This window comes from Dromiciops gliroides, chromosome 1 (genome assembly GCF_019393635.1).
Source record: "Dromiciops gliroides isolate mDroGli1 chromosome 1, mDroGli1.pri, whole genome shotgun sequence".
NCBI lineage: Eukaryota > Metazoa > Chordata > Mammalia > Microbiotheria > Microbiotheriidae > Dromiciops > Dromiciops gliroides.
The window spans coordinates 576,298,389-576,316,562 of NC_057861.1; the positions used below are offsets into that span (position 1 = coordinate 576,298,389).

At 37.2% G+C, this 18,174-nt stretch overlaps 1 protein-coding gene across 3 annotated transcripts in view; it reads right to left on the minus strand.

Annotated features, from left to right (window-relative positions):
- PIP5K1B (phosphatidylinositol-4-phosphate 5-kinase type 1 beta) overlaps positions 1-18,174 on the minus strand; it is a 339,881-nt gene that overhangs the window by 218,294 nt on the left and 103,413 nt on the right. For all 3 annotated transcript variants that reach the window (XM_043979091.1, XM_043979093.1, XM_043979092.1), the window contains exon 2: positions 2,568-2,658. The gene's annotated coding sequence lies outside the window, so the exon portion shown is untranslated. The remainder of the gene's footprint in view (positions 1-2,567; positions 2,659-18,174) is intronic.

Genomic DNA, 18,174 nt, shown 5'->3' on the forward strand with positions numbered 1-18,174 from the left:
AGTACCCACACCAAAATCTTCCCTGGAGTCAAGACAGCAATAGTTCACAGACAGTTCATAGTTAGAGGTGACCTTTACTGTCCGGAGGAAATGTGGCACCTTTAAAGACCGTAAAAGACTAGAAAATTCAATCCAGTTGAATGTAGATTACATGGGGGCAACATATTTTGAAGGATCATTTGCTTATATGTTTTCTACCAAACACGTTTAGCACAAGAGGAAGGTTGCCAGTGTTCTTGGTAGATACTCTTTATGGGACATCCAGGGAAGCATAGCTAAATCCTCATCAGACTAATATGGCAGTGTGGGAGAAAGAATCCAGACAAATAGAATCACAGCTCAATCAAAATACCAAGTCCTTACATCAAGAGTTTCTGAGTTTATCAGAAACACTGTTTTAGTCAGTAATAACTAATGAATAAGTTCTGAACTGCTGAGTTAAATGCAAAATGCTACTGTACATAGTTCATTTTAATTTTCCTGATCTACATAGCCCTCAAACTGATCAACTACTATGAAAAACCACGAGTTTTCCTCAAAAGGCCGCTGAGGTGATATTTATTTTAATCATAGGGATCAATTTTATGCTTTCAATTTGAGGTGAGGTAATGGTTCCAATTAAGATAAAGAACTTCTTAGATGTAGGAGCATTTAATATTGCAGGAAAAAAATACTCAGTAACTGTTCCTAAGGATACCATTTTGTAATTTCATTTTCAAGCCTCTGCTGCTTATTAAACAATGAAATTTCAAAGAGGAACCTGAATCTTATCTGAAGTGCCTAAGGCTTAATGGAAGGTTGATTATCAATATGAATAAAGACAAATTATGAAGAGGTCCAGAGGTATTTTTCATTATTTTATGCTTCACCTCTGATTCCATGGTGGGATAATGAAGGAAAGGAAAGAACAAATTATTATGAAAAGATTTTTTTTTCTATTAGTGGCGTGATACAGTAGAAAGCAGACTGGATCCATGATCAAAGGATCTGGGTTGGAATTCTGGTTCTGCCACTTAATACCTGTGTGATTTTGGACAAGTCAATTCACTGCTCTGCATCTTAGTTTCCTTATTGGAAAAATGATGGGAATGGACAAGATCAGTGGTTCTAAAAGTATAGTAGGAATATCCCTTGGGGACCTTGAGACTCTTTGAGGAGATCCAAGAGATCAAAATAATTAGATGTTATTGGTCTTTTAAATGTTTCTTTTTTTTCAACCATATATCTATGTGAGGCTGGATTTTTTTCATATGCTTTAACTGAAACAATATTGTAATAAATTCAATACAGAAAGATGTAAGACTGTAGCTGTCTTCTACGGAGTCTGATAAAGCAAAGAGAATTGCAAAATTGTAAAAATATGTTGATATTTCACTATTTGGGGGTATTGTTATTTTAATAACATATTTATGCTAACATTTAATGGGTTTATTATTGTAATTTTAAATGAATTAATAAATATTTAAAATTGATCATTTTAAATGCCAAAGATAAAAATATTACTATCAAGAGATATAGCATGCTTAAACATAAGCTGAGTCCTCAATGCTTTTGTTTAGTTTAGTTTTGTTTTTGTTTTTGGTAAGGCAATGAGGGTTAAGTGACTTGCCCAGGATCACACATCTAGTAAATGTCAAATGTGTAAGGCTCAATTTGAACTCAGGTCCTTCTGAATCCAGGGCTGGTGCTTTATCCACTGAGCCACCTAGGTGCCCACCCTCAATGATTTTTAAGAGCATAAAAGAATTCTGAGGTTTGAGTTAAGAAATTCTGGACTTCACTAGATGAATTCTGATCACCGTTCAACTTTAAACCCATGATCTTATGCCCAATTAAGCACCTTAATAAGAAAAAAATCACTAAATGTCTCTTCTGGGATAAAAATATTGCTTCTATAAATGTTCTGTATAACTTTAGTAGTCCCATTAAGTAAGGGACCATTTTGTAAACCTATTCTGAAAAAGCACTGTTTGACCCTTGAGTTCCTAAAAGAGGTTTTTGAGACAAATCTATTGCCCCAACTTTCAAATCACATTAACATTTTGCGCCCAGTAGGTACCTGCTATTTGTAGAAATGAGACATTACTGTGACTTCTAAGCTAATGAGAAATTTTGTCATCAATATCTCTTATCAGTATCTCTTGGGTTCTATTCTTCTGGCTATGTCAATATCCAAGAATTTCCTAAGATTGCTTGCTTCTTTTTAAAATTGGTTATGTGAAAAGTTAGGGGCTAAGAAATAAATTAGCATTTACACTTTGGAAACTTTTCTACTTGACACCCCCCTCAAAATAAAAAAAAAAGTCCTTGTAAATCTTTCCATGTTATAATAGGCTCTCCTGAGATACTAAAAGAATAGGGAAAATGCTTGAAGTGATTTTGTTAGATTCTTTATAGAGAATTTAAGGAAAAAGGGACAACTAAATGGGGTGGAAAGACTTGGCAATAGTACCATATGTACCAGGGAAAGGTGCTATCACTGATAAAAATCACACATCTACCAAACAGACTTGTCTTTATAAAGAGACTTATAGAGTTTGTGGAAAATGTCAGACAAATTTCCATACCTTTGAAGAGTATATGTCAAGTCATCTGGAGCTGGTAGTAGCAGGTAGCCTAATCATTAGTGCAGTTCTATACTTTCCCCCCTTCCAGCTCCTGTTAAAACAAAAATCATTTGTCAATATATAATCTGACAGATGAGACTTCTAATTAGATGATACTTGTATAGATTCATTTTTAACATTAATTAGAGCTAAAGTTTGGTCAATGTATTGAGAGATTCAGTTAATGATATCTCACTACAATAGAATGTCTCTCAAATAATCTGATTGTACTTCATGTACTTCATGGTCTGTTGTTATATCTAATAGCATTATTGCTTTTTTGTAGTTGAGACGTCATTCTTCCTTCTCCCCAAATGGTTTTATATCATAATTAGAAGTTGATCCAAACATTGTTATATTGAATACCAAGGGTTTTTTCTGATATAAAAGAAATAAATTACAATTATTAGGAATAAGGATATGGCATGAACCTATGATTTCATTGGTACAGAGAATTCCCAGAAAAGGAAGCGTCTACCAATGCAAGTCAGAACTGACCTGAGCAGAGCGGAGATGTCATACAGTTGCCTGAATTGGCTGAATCAGATTAAAATGTAATTGGAAAATATTTACAAAGTAAAGATACAGTAGAATACAGATCATGTTAACATAATATGCCTAGTTATTATGCATATACTTGCTATATTATATATATATATATGTGTGTGTGTGTGTGTGTGTGTGTGTGTGTGTGTGTGTGTATGTATAAATGTATGTGTTTGCATGCTGACTCTCCCATTAGATTATGGGCAGGGACTATCTTTTGCCTCTTTTTGTGTCCCGAGCATTTAGCAGTGTCTGGCACATAGTAGATGCTTAATAAATATTGATTGTGTGATTTTCCAAGTCAATATGCAGCTTCAGGGATCCTTATGTATAGTTTATGGGTGTCTGTTTTTAGTTTAAATTGTCACCACTGACCTAGAGCACTGAGAGCTTAAGTGAATGAGCACGACACAATTGGTATATGCCAACCTCAAACCCAAGTTTTCCTGTCTTTGAGACTAGCTCTCTATCCAGTATGCCATGCTTCCTTTCCTACATTTAATATTATCTGAAAAACCTATTTTATTATTGAATATAATATAGAACAAAACACAACAGTTCTGGTAAAGACTGTTTCCATTAAAGATAAGTGAAACACACAAAAAGCATAAATAAAGTCATGGGGGAGAAAAGTAGAGGTGGAAATCTTGGTAGGAAGGAGTATAGTAGCCGAGTTTAATTTCTTGCCATTACGTCTTTTTAAAAAAAAACACGATCTGAGTTCCAAATTCTCTCCTTCCCCCCCTCCCCTGCTTTCCTCATTGAGAAGGCAATTTGACATAGGTTACATATGCAGTCATAAAAACATATTTCCATGTTAGTCATGTTGTGGAAGAAAACACAAAGAAAATAAAGTAAAGAAAAATGCTTTGAACTGCATTCAGATGCTATCAGTTCTTTCTCTGGAGATGGATAACATTTTTCATCGTAAGTCCTTCTGAATTGTCTTAGATCACTGTATTCCTGAGAATTAAGTCATTCAAAGTTGATAATCATACAATATTGCTGTTATTGTATACAATGTTCTCCTGATTCTGCTCATTTTCACTTTGTATCAGTTTATGTAAGTCCTTCCAGATTTTTCTGAGAGCATCCTGCTCATCATTTCTTATAGCACAATAGTATTCCATTGCAGTCACACTCAACAACTTTTTTGGCCATTCCCCAATTGATGGACATTCTCTCAGTTTCCAATTCTTTGCCACCATATTTCTATGTGTGTATGCATGTGCATATGTATATATATGTTTATAAGTGTATTAAAATATATGTCTATGTGTACATATATGTATATATGTACGTGTGTGTATATATATATATATATATATCCTTTTCCCTTTTTTATGTTTTTGGCATAAATCATAGTAGTGGCATTCTTGTAATTATATATTATAGACCCACTCAACATCACATTTATTCTGTTTTAGGTATACAGCAAAATCTGATTTATACCATTTAAAATATCTTTTGCTTTCACATCACAGACATTTTAGGAACTCCTCCCCTTTTGTTCTCCTCCATCAAACTCCTCTTTCACCAGTGACAGTTAAGCAAAAATATCCAATACAATGACTATATTTGAAGATGTACACAATCTTCTCTCCTAGTAATGCCCCTCCTCTACCAGGAGGAAGAAGAAACATTTCCTTAACTATTCTCCAGGGCTATTAGCACCAATTCATGCATATTTCCCATGTTTTAATGAATTATTTATATTCATCATTTTTTACTGCTCAGTATTCTTTGTTTGTTTGTTTGTTTGTTTCTTTTTTTGGTCAGGCAATTGGGGTTAAGTGACTTGACCAGGGTCACACAGCCAGTAAGTGTTAAGTGTCTGAGGTTATATTTGAACTCAGGTCTTCCTGACTCCAGGGCTGGCGCTCTATCCACTGTGCCACCTAGCTGCCCTCTGCTCAGTATTATTTCAACAAATTCCAACAACAAAATTGTTTAGCTATTTCCCAATCGATGGGGCTTCACTTTGTTTCCAGTTCTTTGCTACCACAACATGGGCTACCATGAATATTTTGGCATATATTGGACTTTTGTTTGTCTTAGACCTCCCTGGACGTGTATTTGTATATTCTTTACCCATCTGTTTCCCATCAATTAAATACTTCACATTTTGGAAATTTAATTTTATCATATTTGTATGTTCATTTTAATTATATCTGTATTTTGTATTTAATTGTATCTATAAACTGGCAATGGTAAATGGTATGAAATTTACTAATTTTGATCTAAAGAGAGATAAATGTTATCTTATAATTCTGCAATTTTAATCAAGCCAAATACTTTAACAAGTGACTTTTGGGGGCAGCTAGGTGGCATAGTGAATAGAGCACCAGCCCTGGAGTCAGGAGTACCTGAGTTCAAATCCGGCCTCAGACACTTGACACTTACTAGCTGTGTGACCCTGGGCAAGTCACTTAACCCCAATTTCCTCACACACAAAGAAAAAAACCAACAAAAAAAACAAGTGACTTTTGAAGAAATTACCTTTACCCTAAAGCACTTGTTGACATATGATCAACTAATAAAACAAGAAATTAACTCATCATTCATATAATAATGATCATATTTTTACATCTCTATAGTTATTTGTGGTTAAAAATGAATTTCTATTTGATTTTTTTACTCATTTAGTCTCATTTTAGTCCCAAAATAACTCCGTGAGCCACAGTCAGTATCATTATTGCTTTTTAAAATAGAATTTAATGAGACTAGTGCCTAGTCAGAAATCAGTAATGTGTGGAGCTCTCAATTCCATCCAATTCAACTGAATCCAACATAATATTTAATAAGTATGCTACCCTGTTTGAAGTACTGTCCTTGGTGCTAGAAATATAAGGACAAAAATGAAAAATAGCCCCTGCTCTCAAGAAGCTTAAATTCTACATGATTTGATGTGGCAGTGCTCCAGCAATGGGTCAAAGAATGATGGCAATCATCTGATAATAATATGTGAAATCATACAGGTTGAACATGTAACAAAGAAATGAAGTTCTATGTCACAATGAAGGCTAGTTTACAATAAGAAAACTAAAGGTAAAAGTAAGGTAGAATCTCTCATATTTTTCATCACCTTTAAAATGAAAGGATTTCCTGCCTTTTGTCAGAATACAAATCAAAAAAGTCAAATCCTTGATATAATTTCATACAGGTAGAACAAACCCAGAACTATCATGAATACAGTAGTCAGATTAACATGGTAACAGTGCCTTTCATAAGGGGGCAGATATAATCCTTGTGTTCATCCTATAGGTATTTTTTTAAATGCCTATTTTTGAGGGCATAATATATCTTATGAAATGCATTAAATGTATAGATATTTTTATTTACACAATGAAACCCAGATTGCGTACACATTACAATTATCTAGACCTATATCATATGCCATTTCTTCACAAAACCCTCGACACTAAGTTCTACATATATTTATATTAATTGAAGTTCTTCTGTTGCCACCGACAAAAATAATTTAAAATCAGATCCATTTCAAATATCCCATATTTTTAAAAAACAAAGCCCAACTTCTGAAACCAATTCCAACCTAAAATGTATGGCACCTGTCCAATATGAATTCAGGGAGAATACTAATCAAAACAAATTGCAAGATGTAAGACTCACAGTCTCCCATAAAACACTTTTACCAGTTCTTACACTGGCTCTTCCAAATTGAATAAAATAGACAAACTGGCTTTATGTACAGAGGGTACCATGCACACAGTAGGCACTACATAAATGTGAAATTGAATAGCTATAAATGAAAAGAAAAGGCTCTAAAATGTAGCAATCATAATTCATTTTCCCAATAAAGGTTGTACTAAAAATTTTTGTAAGCCTTCTTAAAATAGAGCATTCACTGCACATATTAGATAGTGAAAAGTATTCTCTAAAAACAACCGAGGAATGTATTGCTTTCATATATTTTCATGAGAATGTCATTATTGTACCATTCTCTCCTGGCTAAATTTTAATTTTAAATAAACAATAGCAGAAATTGTGAATAGAATAAAGCTCATGGTCATGAAAAGAATCACACATGTATGATTACACTACCCAGATTCCCCATTTGGCACTTGTTAAAATATCTGTGCCAACTTAAACAATATCACTGCTTTTTAATGTCTTCCCATAAATGTGTGGGTAATCACTGCAAAATGTATTCAAATGGTTGGCTATTTTGTCCACGGACTACCAAAGACCCAAATGCTTGGTTAAGTCTTCAAGCTTTATCCAGATATTTATTACTGTACAGATCAGATTACATTTTTTAACTTCTCATTTTAAAAAATCAGCTGGATTGTTCTTCTGCTGCCTTTTTCTTTAAAAGTACTTCATTTTTAGTTTTGAGAATGTCTCAAGAAAACACATTATTATAAATCTTATGAATATGAAAACAGGGATGACTATTTAGTCAAGTAACATGCTCCGAAATCATGACTAAATTTTAATGTTTGGTTCTGCCATTGCTACACTTATCAGGGTCTTGTTGTGCATATTTGCTCATCTATGAATATGAGCTAAGAAGTGCCAAAATAAATTAGCTAATTTGGAGGTGTGGTCTTTAAAGTTTAAGAAGCAATTTATATATGTTGTAAAAATGACTTGACTCTCACAATAACCCTCTGAAGTAGGAGCAGTACCCCCACTTTACAGATGAAGAAACTGAGGCTGAAAGTAAGTGACTTTTCAGGGCAGCTAGGTGGCACAGTGGATAGAGCACCGGCCCTGGATTCAGGAGTACCTGAGTTCAAATCCGGCCTCAGACACTTAACACTTACTAGCTGTGTGACCCTGGGCAAGTCACATAACCCCAATTGCCTCACTAAAAAAAAAAAAATTCTAGGTTTCTCTGAAACCACTGAAGACACAGTTCTTACTATGTCACTTTTATACCCCTTTCACTGGTTCACTAATGCTTCTAGGAAAAAATATAAAAACCCCAGCCTGTCTTTTAAGAACCTCCCCCAAGCTGTTATTCCACTCTATTTAATAATAGTCATTTTTGCGAATTGGAATTCCAGTCAAAATCATCTACTAATTCTTCCCCATATGACACATTCCATCTCCTACCTCTTTGCATTTGCATAGGTGGTTTGTTCCTTCCAAACTCTAAAATCTATAGCTCTATGACCCTCATCTTTGCCTTTTAGGCACTTAAAAGGCACTGCTAAGATGTCACCTCCTGCAAGGGGAATTCTCCTATTCCTCTAATTATTAATGCTTTTGCCCTCTCAAAATTATTCCCTTTCCAAATATACTTTGTATATCTGTTCTATCCATTTCTTCTGGACCAGTTAGGTAGAATGCATGGTATTTGAGGATATGAGCTGGGGTTTTTTTGTTTGTTTTCCTTTTTATATATGTATCCCCAACGCTGAGCATAGCATCTCCAAACAGTAGGTATTTAATAAACATCTGTTGAGTTGAATTAAATGTACTTTTTTTTTAAGTGAGGCAATTGGGGTTAAGTGACTTGCCCAGGGTCACACAGCTAGTAAGTGTTAAGTGTCTGAGGCCGGATTTGAACTCAGGTACTCCTGACTCCAGGGCTGGTGCTCTATCCACTGCGCCACCTAGCTGCCCCAATATACTTCTAATCATTCTTAAATGTCTGACCCATCAATATAAAATAGTAGTTAGGTATCACCAGAGTTTATTCTTTTATTATTCTTTCCACAAGCATAGTTAGTAACTGAACACTGTACTATATGGTGAAAGTACAAGAAGACATGGACTTGGACCGTGAGGAATTTACAGCCTAGATGAAGAAGCATAATTAATATGTGAAATAATACTAAAGAGTACAAGATAATAAAGTGATTGTTATACATGGTTCAGAAAAAGAGAGATGATAAAGGTGGTTGAAGGCTGGACTAATTAGGAAGGTTTCATTCTTGGAGGAAGTGGAATTCAATTGCATTTTGAAATATGGGTAGGATTTGTCTAAGAAGAGTTTCTTTCTACTTATTCAAAGAGAAAGGATTTCCAGTATGGGATGAGAGTGGCATCAAGGGTGGCAATAACAGAATTTTGTTTTGTTTTGGAAAACTGACTTGACTCTGGTGGAGAGGAGAAAAAAGACATGGATAGACAGATGGGAAGGAGGGTCATGTTGCCATAGCCAAAGAATGCATCATGTCTCATTACTGGCCAGACTATGGATAATGTAGTTTCCACATACACTGGTTTTCAGTAAAAAAAAAAAAATCAGTATGGATTTATTAAGTATTTACCACATTATGTGCTATGCATGTGCTGAAACTGGCAATACAAATATAGAAAAAAGATAGTACCTGCCCTCAAGGAGCTTATATTCAAATATGAGAAGAGAAAACAATATATAAAAGGAGCTGAAAAGAATGAAGGGTAGGAAGAGAAGAAGGCATGGTGGAGAAATCCAGAGAATCTAGCATAGAGCAGGGAGGGAAGTGAAGGAATGAGCATGGCTGGCTTGGATATTTCCTCAAAATTAAAATTTTATGAGGAACTTACCCATTGAAGAAAGAGATCATGAGTAGAGGGATCTCAAAGAGTGAAAAGGATGCAGGGCAAGAGGCATCAAAAAGCAAATTTTGTCACTAGAATGCACATAAAGTCTTCCCAATGTAGTAGAATATACCAGGATTTTTTTTCCGTCACTAGCCTTTGAGACTCCAATGACCATCTTCACACTACAATGAGGCATCAGAATCCAGCTTCTCCCTGAAACAAAGGCCCGTCTCTTTCTTTTTCTTTTTTAAAACACAATACTCTTCTCCAGTGATGCTTGTTGTTCAGTCATTTTTCAGTTCTTTGTGAGACCATTTGGGGTTTTCTTGACAAAGATAACAGAGTAGTTTGCCATTTCCTTTTCTGGCTCATGTTAGAGATAAGGAAACTAAAGCAAACAGGGTGAAGTGACTTTCCCAGGGTCACATGGCTAATAAATGTTTAAGGCAAGATTTGAACCCACCTGTACCAGTGATGCTATATGACTGCAAAGAATGGAATACTAGAGCCTCTAAAGAATTAAAATTACCAGTGAAGAATTTCTCCCCAGAAGCCATGTAGAATATATCAATGAGGTGTATGATAAATGCTGCTAATTCATTCCCAAATATAACTAAGCCACAATTTTCATAACTATATTAATAGTTCACATTTGCAAAGCACTTTAGCTTGCAAAGTACCTTACACAAATGATTTCATTTGACCCTAAAGTAGGCTAAGAAAGAAGGTTAGAACAAACTCATTTTAGCTAAATGGTTTTACCATTTGGCCATACAACAATCACAGTCCTCTCCCACTGTCTCTTACTATAACCCTGTTCTCACACCTCTGTGCCATTCCATCCTCCCTTTCCCTAACAATGCATATGGCAGCCATATACTGGTGGTGTTACCCACCTTCCACCTTGGTAATCATAGAATGTTACTGTTGTGGCAGGAGCTTCAATTCTCATGACAGTTTCATCATAAGCATATTTTGGGATAAGCTGACTGTATGCCCAGTTCAAATTGGAGTCTAAGAACATCTGAGAAGCACAGATACTAGAAGACAAATTCCTGTTGTCAATACCTGTGTTCAAGAGTCAGTCTTTTGAGAGGGTTAATTAACTATAGAAGCTTTGAGTGTGCAGGGGGGGTTACTTAAAGATTGCTAATTTCTCCTAATGATTGTGAGGAAGATATAAGAAGCAAGGAGCTGAATATGCCAAGGACAATACTGACTGGGTATGCTAGAAAAGTGAACCCATCTGTGAAAATAAGAGGAAAATCTTATTGAAGGAAGAGTTTTATTTGTTGATTTTTTTCCTGCTACTAGAATCAAGTAGACAAACATCTCTTGGAATCAGCATACCAACTTCTTACAAAATACTGGAATACAGTTTTTAATGGAAGAGAAAGCTGGTGTATATTTCAAATTGATATAATTTAGCAGTAGGAACCTCATACTACTTACCAGCATGTCTTTTATGCTAAATGTAAACCAGTGTAGGATTGATTAATAGTAGTGATTTTCTAGTAAAAATTAAAAAAAAATATTCCTCCATCAATAAGCATGGACTGAGTGCCTACAAAAGTATCCCCTCCCCCACTTACATAATCTTCATATGTAGGTATGCTGACAATTCTTGATAATAAAAATAATAATAGCCATAATGATATGATAAGCCTGTTAGTGGACATGGATCTGAAACATGACCTAATTTTGGACCTGGCACTAACTCTTTTTTTAATTCTTATCTCTGTGTAGAAAGCATAGTGTACTGGAAAGACCACTGAATTTGGGGACAAACAGAAGCTGTAGGTACAAGTGTCAGTTCTACTTACTAGCTATGACCTTAGGGCAAGTCATTTCACTGGTTTTGGCCTCTGTTTACCTTCATCGGCAAATCAATTGATCAACAAGCTCCTGCTATGGGTATTTGCCACAGTGTTAGGTGCTAGAGATACAAACAAAAAAATCCAACTGCCCTTGCCTTCAAAGTACATCCAAAAGGGATGGCTGGATTACGTGGTCACCAATGTTTCTTCTGGATCTTAACATTTTGCGAATCCACATAAGGTGACGTGCCAACTCCCTGCCTAGAGACGTGAAAATAATCCTCTTGAATTGAGAAGCAATAGGCAAGAGAATTGGCAAAAATGATCTTAGCACTCTTCTCATTTGATTCCTAATTGGAAGGAAGAATAGTTCTCACTGTGACCAAAGAAAATGGGCTGCAAGAAGAGGCATATAGTTCAGTATTCCAAACACAGAGGATGATGATTTCTTTGCCATTTCTGGAACTTTCCACATAGACTCCTTTCAGTCTGTTCTCATAGCTGTTCATGCACTCTCATTGTACTTTCTTCCTCCCCACTGACCCTGGAATGGCACAAGACCCTGAAATCAGCTCTGTCTCTGGAGCAAACACACATCATTCAATCTGAAGGAATTTAACACAGCCTCAGTCACAAGACAAACTGAAGGGGTCATTCTTATCAGAAAATCTGAAAAGCAAAGGCTTCAGCTGGAGATTTATGCTTCCAACATAGCCTGTGGCTCCCTCCCTATCACACCCCACCCCCCTGAAAAAATGCCCTATAGAGACCGTACTGACAGCATGTCAATACCAAAAAAGAAGAAAAAAAGTCAATCTTCTGCCCTAATGGCCCTTGGCACCCCTCATTCCTCTGTTGGAAGAGTGAGCACTCAATTCACTCTGACAAAACTAAACCTTTAGGATATGTGTAGTGTTAAATTCATAGAGTCAGTAACTTTATAATCTCATTAGAAAAACTATTTTAGTTGCTTTGTTTTTAAAAGGAAAAATCAGAACTCTGGTCTCTCAGGTTTAACCTTAATGCAATGCACTGGCAGGTTGCCTCAGAAAGCCCATCAACTCAGAATATTTTCTTCCCACCATCAGCATCACAGAGGAAGATCAAAGGATCATGGCTTTAGAGCAGATCTCAGAGGTCATCTAGTTCAAGATATATTTAAATGTCCTGAATTCAATCTAGTTTAATTTTTAAAAACCACTATAACATCTGTCAATGAACAAATTATTCAGCACCTACTATGTTCTAGGCATTGTGCTAAGCTAGACATACAAATACAAATAAAACCAAAGATGATCTCTGCCTTCAAGGAGCTTACATTATTATTTTTATTTTTTGTGTGTGGGGCAATGAGAGTTAAGTGACTTGCCCAGGGTCACACAGCTTGTAAGTGTCAAGTGTCTGAGGCCAGATTTGAACTCAGGTCCTCCTGAATTCAGGGCCAGTGCTTTATCCACTGCACCACCTGACTGCCCAGGAACTTACATTCTAATAGGGTAACAACATACAAAAGGAAGTTAAAAAGCTAGAGCTGGGGAGAGAAGACAGGATCGTTATTAATAATCTATCAGGAAAAATATTTGCTCTTTCCATATTAGTCCAGCTAGAGATTAGTGCCAGTTTCACTCAAGAGTTACCCAAATTTAGGCTACTCTGTGCATGCCATAGATCACTCTGTCTTGATTTGCTGGGTTGGGCACATGGAGATATTGGTTGTCTTTATCGCTTATTTGAGGAAAAAGCATGAGGTTGGGAGCCATGAACTCTGGGCTCAAAGTCTCCCTTTGCCCCTAACTAGCAGTGTGACCTTTGTCACTACCATTCACTGGGCCTTGGTTTTACCATCTGCAAAGCAGAATCATTGGTTTAGACAGAGCTAGAGCTAGAAGGATCACCCAGGACCATATATTTAGAACTGGAGGAGTTCTTAGATATCACCTAGTTCAACCTTCTTCTTTTCCAGATGAGATAACTGAGCCCTAGAGAGGTGTAGGTGAGTGTCCAAGGTCACACAAAGCAATAGGAATCAATCTATCAAGAAATCAAGAAGTGTTCACTGAGTGTATCTATGGTGTACAAGGCTGTGCACCACTCAGTGGGGAGACAAAGACAAAAATGAAACAGTTCCTACCCTCAAGGAGCTTATGGTCCACCAGAGGAAACATGAAGAGAAAATAAATGCAAGATAATGTCAAGGGGTAGGCATGAGCAGCTGGGGGCGGGGAAGAAAGTCCTCATGTAAGAGGTGACATCTGAGCTGCATTTTGAAGGAAGTTACTGATTCTTAGAGGGGAAAGGTGATCTTCTAGAGAGGCCATTCCAGGTATGAAGGAAAGCCTGTTCAAATGCATAAAAATGGAATGATGGTGAGTAGAATGCAAGGAGCAGCAAGCAAGAAGGGTAGTTTCGCTGGCCATAGAGTGCATTGAGGGGATTAATATGATAAGCCTAGATGATAAGCCTAGAAAAGTAGGCTGGAGGGGGCAGCTAGGTGGCGCAGTGGATAAAGCACCGGCCCTGGAGTCAGGAGTACCTGAGTTCAAATCTGGCCTCAGACACTTAACACTTACTAGCTGTGTGACCCTGGGCAAATCACTTAACCCCAATTGCCTCACAAAAAAAAAAAAGAAAAGTAGGCTGGAGTTGATCATGGAAAGTCTTAAATGCCAAACAGAAGAGAGTATACTGGACCCTACATACAGTAGAGAGTTTTCTGAGCAAGGGAGTAATGTGTTCAGACCCTGGAGGTCTCCAAATCTCTACGGTCACTTCATTCTTTAAAATCCAATCATTATATGATTTTTTAGGCATATAGTCACAAACCTCCTCTCCTCCACATTTCCTTCTTTCATGATGTGAAAATAATTATGCTCATGACCTCTCTGAAAGGGGTATTTATAATATTAGTGAGTTTTCAGAATTGAAAACATTTTAATCCTTTATTTTCCATTAGTGGTTTTAAACACTGCCAGATATTAGGAAATATGATCTGGAATCTGGAAGGCTAAAAGTTTTAATTGATTCATATAAAGGAAATCATTCCCTTTTATGGAAATAGGGGTTAAATCTGTTTTATGAAATTATCCAATTAAGCCTCCAAATACAAATAACTTTCTACAATGGAAAACTTAATATGGCATGGGTAGCTAAGAGCAGGGGTCTTGTTTTTCATTTTCTTTGTGGCTCACTCCAAGTTGGTAATAATACTTTGTACATAAATGTGTGCTTAAAAGGTGATTGTTGAATGAATTCCCACATAGATAATACTAGCTTTCAGAAAAATTTAAAAGATCTTCTTTCTTTATTGTTCCATACCCTCTTACCCACCCCCACCCCCAGACTGATGGGTGCTTTCATAAATGTAGGGGATTCCTAGTGAGGAAACTCCCTCTTCAAGTGTACGATTAATAAACGCTCCTCTGCCATCCCTTCAAGCCCTTATTCTAGGTCTACTCTCCTTGTTGCCAAAATCCTGGAAAAAAAATTCTTAACATTGGCCCCCTCCACATCTTCATTTCCCATTCCTTTCTCAGTGCCTTGCAGTGTCTCCCAGCCCTACCAATTGACTTGCCTAGAACTTCAAGGGTACCAAGAATCTCTTAACTGCAAAATCCAACTGTCTTTTCTCAGTCTTTAGCCACCTAATTTCTCTGGAGCTTCTCATATTTTTGACCTTTTCTTCATCCTGTGCATGCTTTCTTCTGTTGGCTTCCATGACATTGCTCTCTCCTGGTTTTCATCCTATCTGTTGGATTCCTCCTCCTCCTCAGTCTCCTTTGTTAGATCCCCATTTATCCCTGGTCCCCTTAGCATGGGTGTGCCCCTGGCCTTTGTATTGGGCAAACAGTTCTCTCTTTACATATGCTCCCATCAGATTCCATAGGTTCAATTTATATGCATCTATATATACAATCTATATATATCAATATCATCTATATACAAATAGCTGCCAAATCTATATATCTAATCGTTTTTTGTTACTGAGACAATTGCAGTTAAGTGACTTGCCCAGGGTCATACAGCTACTAAGTGTCTGAGGACAAATTTGAACTCAGTTCTTCCTGTCTTTAGGGTTGATGCTCTATCCACTGTACCACCTAGCTACCCCTAAATATCTGGTCTTAAAGCTCTTGAGTTCCTGACATGAATCATCAACTGCCTGCTAGGTATTTTGTCCTGGATGTCCCATTGACCTCTAAATTCACATATCTAAACAACTCCACCCACCATTCCTCCAAATTGATTTATTTCTGGGGGGGGGGGTGGCAACACAATCCTTTCCAGTCATCCAAGCTTATAACAAATTGTAAGCTCCTTGAGGGAACAGACTGACTTTTGCCTCTTTCTGTATTCCTAAAGTTTAGCACAATGGCTGACACATAGTAGGTTCTTTTTGTGTGTGTGTGAGGCAATTGGGGTTAAGTGACTTGCCCAGGGTCACATAGCTAGTCAGTGTCAAGTGTCTGAGGCCAGATTTGAACTCAGGTTCTCCTGACTCCAGGGCTGGTGCTCTATCCACTGCGCCATCTAGCTGCCCCACATAGTAGGTTCTTTAAAAATGTGACTGCATCATCATTGACTCTTATCTCTTCCTCAACTCCCATATCCAGTCAGTTGCCAAGCCAAGTCAAATCTAACCAGCTAACATTTCACCTAGATGTCTCGAAAACAGCTGCTGCCTAAGTTCAGGTATATCACCTCTCACCTAGATTACTATGATTGCTCTTTCTTTCTTTCTTTCTTTCTTTCTTTCTTTCTTTCTTTCTTTCTTTCTTTCTTTCTTTCTTTCTTTCTTTCTTTCTTTCTTTTTTGTGAGGCAATTGGGGTTAAGTGACTTGCCCAGGGTCACACAGCTAGCAAGTGTCAAGTGTCTGAGGCTGGACTTGAACTCAGGTACTCCTGACTCCAGGGCCGGTGCTCCATCCACTGCGCCATCTAGCTGCCCCTATGATTGTTTTCTTAATTAATCTTCCTGCTTTTAATGATCCTCTTCTCTAATCCATCCTCCACACAGCTACCAAAATAATCTTTCTAAGATCTAGGTCTGAATCATATCACTCACCTGCACAAAACTCATCACTGGCTCCCTATTACCTATAGAATAAAAAAAATGCACATTTCAGTCAGGCATTTAAGGTCCTCTTATCTCACTCCAACCTGCCTTTATCTTTGTAGCTTTACAGGCTACCATTCCAGCATACTTTATACAATCACCTTTCATGAATTCTGCATTGCCTTGCATAAATAATAGTTTGGCCAAATTAGATTGGAGTAAAAACTACACTTCCCACCTCTTTACATTTCACAGAACTCATTCTCTGTGTCTGGAATGCACTTTATTCTTGTCTCTGCTTATCATAGTAATCATTGTCCATGAAGGCTGAACTCAACTCAGGTGCTAACTCTTCCATGAAACTCTCCCTTATCTCCTCAGTTATTTGTGAGTTTTTCCTTTTGCTTCAATTTTCTTTATACAGGGCACAAAACTTTTCCTAGCTTAAAACTGCACTAGGACTTTGGGGACAATCTGTATCCTACCTATCTGTGTACATATCTTGTTATTTCATTATCCTTTAAGTTTCTTGAAACCAAGGACTACTTTTTTTTAGTATCTTTTCATCCAGAATGAGGGAAGGCACTCAATGTTGGTTGACTTGAATTAAATGCACGATTAAAGGGATGGTTACTGAACATCTAGAGAAGGAGGTGATGATCACAAAAAGGCAGCATGGCTTCATTAAGAACAGGTCACACCAGACAAATTTTATTTCTGTTTTTTTGACAGGTTTATTAGACTGGCAGACCAGGTAAATAATGGATATATCATTCCCTTAGATTTTAGCAAAGGACAAAGTCTTTCATGTTATTCTTATGGAAATGATCAAGAGATGTGGGCTTTATGATAGTCAGGGTCAGCAAAGCTGGAATTACTTGGATGGTTGAGTATTCACTGATGATTTTGTCAACTTGGAATGAGATCTCCAGTTAGGTGCCCCAGAGATCTGTTCTTAGCCCTGGACTGTTTGCATTTTCATCAATAACTTGAATTAAAGGGGGCAGCTAGGTGGCACAGTTGGATAAAGCACCAGTCCTGGATTCAGGAGGACCTGAGTTCAAATCTGGTCTCAGACACTTGACACTTACTAGCTGTATGACCCTGGGCAAGTCACTTAACCTCATTGCCTTACCAAAAACAAACAAAACTTAAAAAAACCAAAACAACTTGAATTCAAGGCAATAAATGGCATACTTACCTGATTTTCAGATTACAAAAAGCTGGGGGTGGGGGGAAGCTACAACCATACCTAGGGATTAGGGAAAGATATTTAGAGGATGCCAATAGCATAGTGCTGTCTCTTCTTCTGCCCACCTCTAACCATTGGCCACATGCTTCTGGGTATTCTTCCTTATCCTTCAACAGTTTAGATAACTCCTTGTCTCAGGGCATACTTCCTCCCTCAGGTAGTTCTATCTCTACCCCAACCTCTCCTTTTCCTAGCAGCAGGCAGTCCCTTCAGCAGCATATAGATTCCAAGATCAACCAAAGTACCCCAGACCAACCTCTCCCACACCTGCTTTTTCCAGGCTCCAAACTGCTAATTCCAGTTGTGGGGATAATTAAAAGGCTGGGAAAATAGAATCCGGATCCCCCAAACCCTCTAGAGACCAGCCCTTAGGGATGTCTTAGAAGATGAAATTTAGAATAA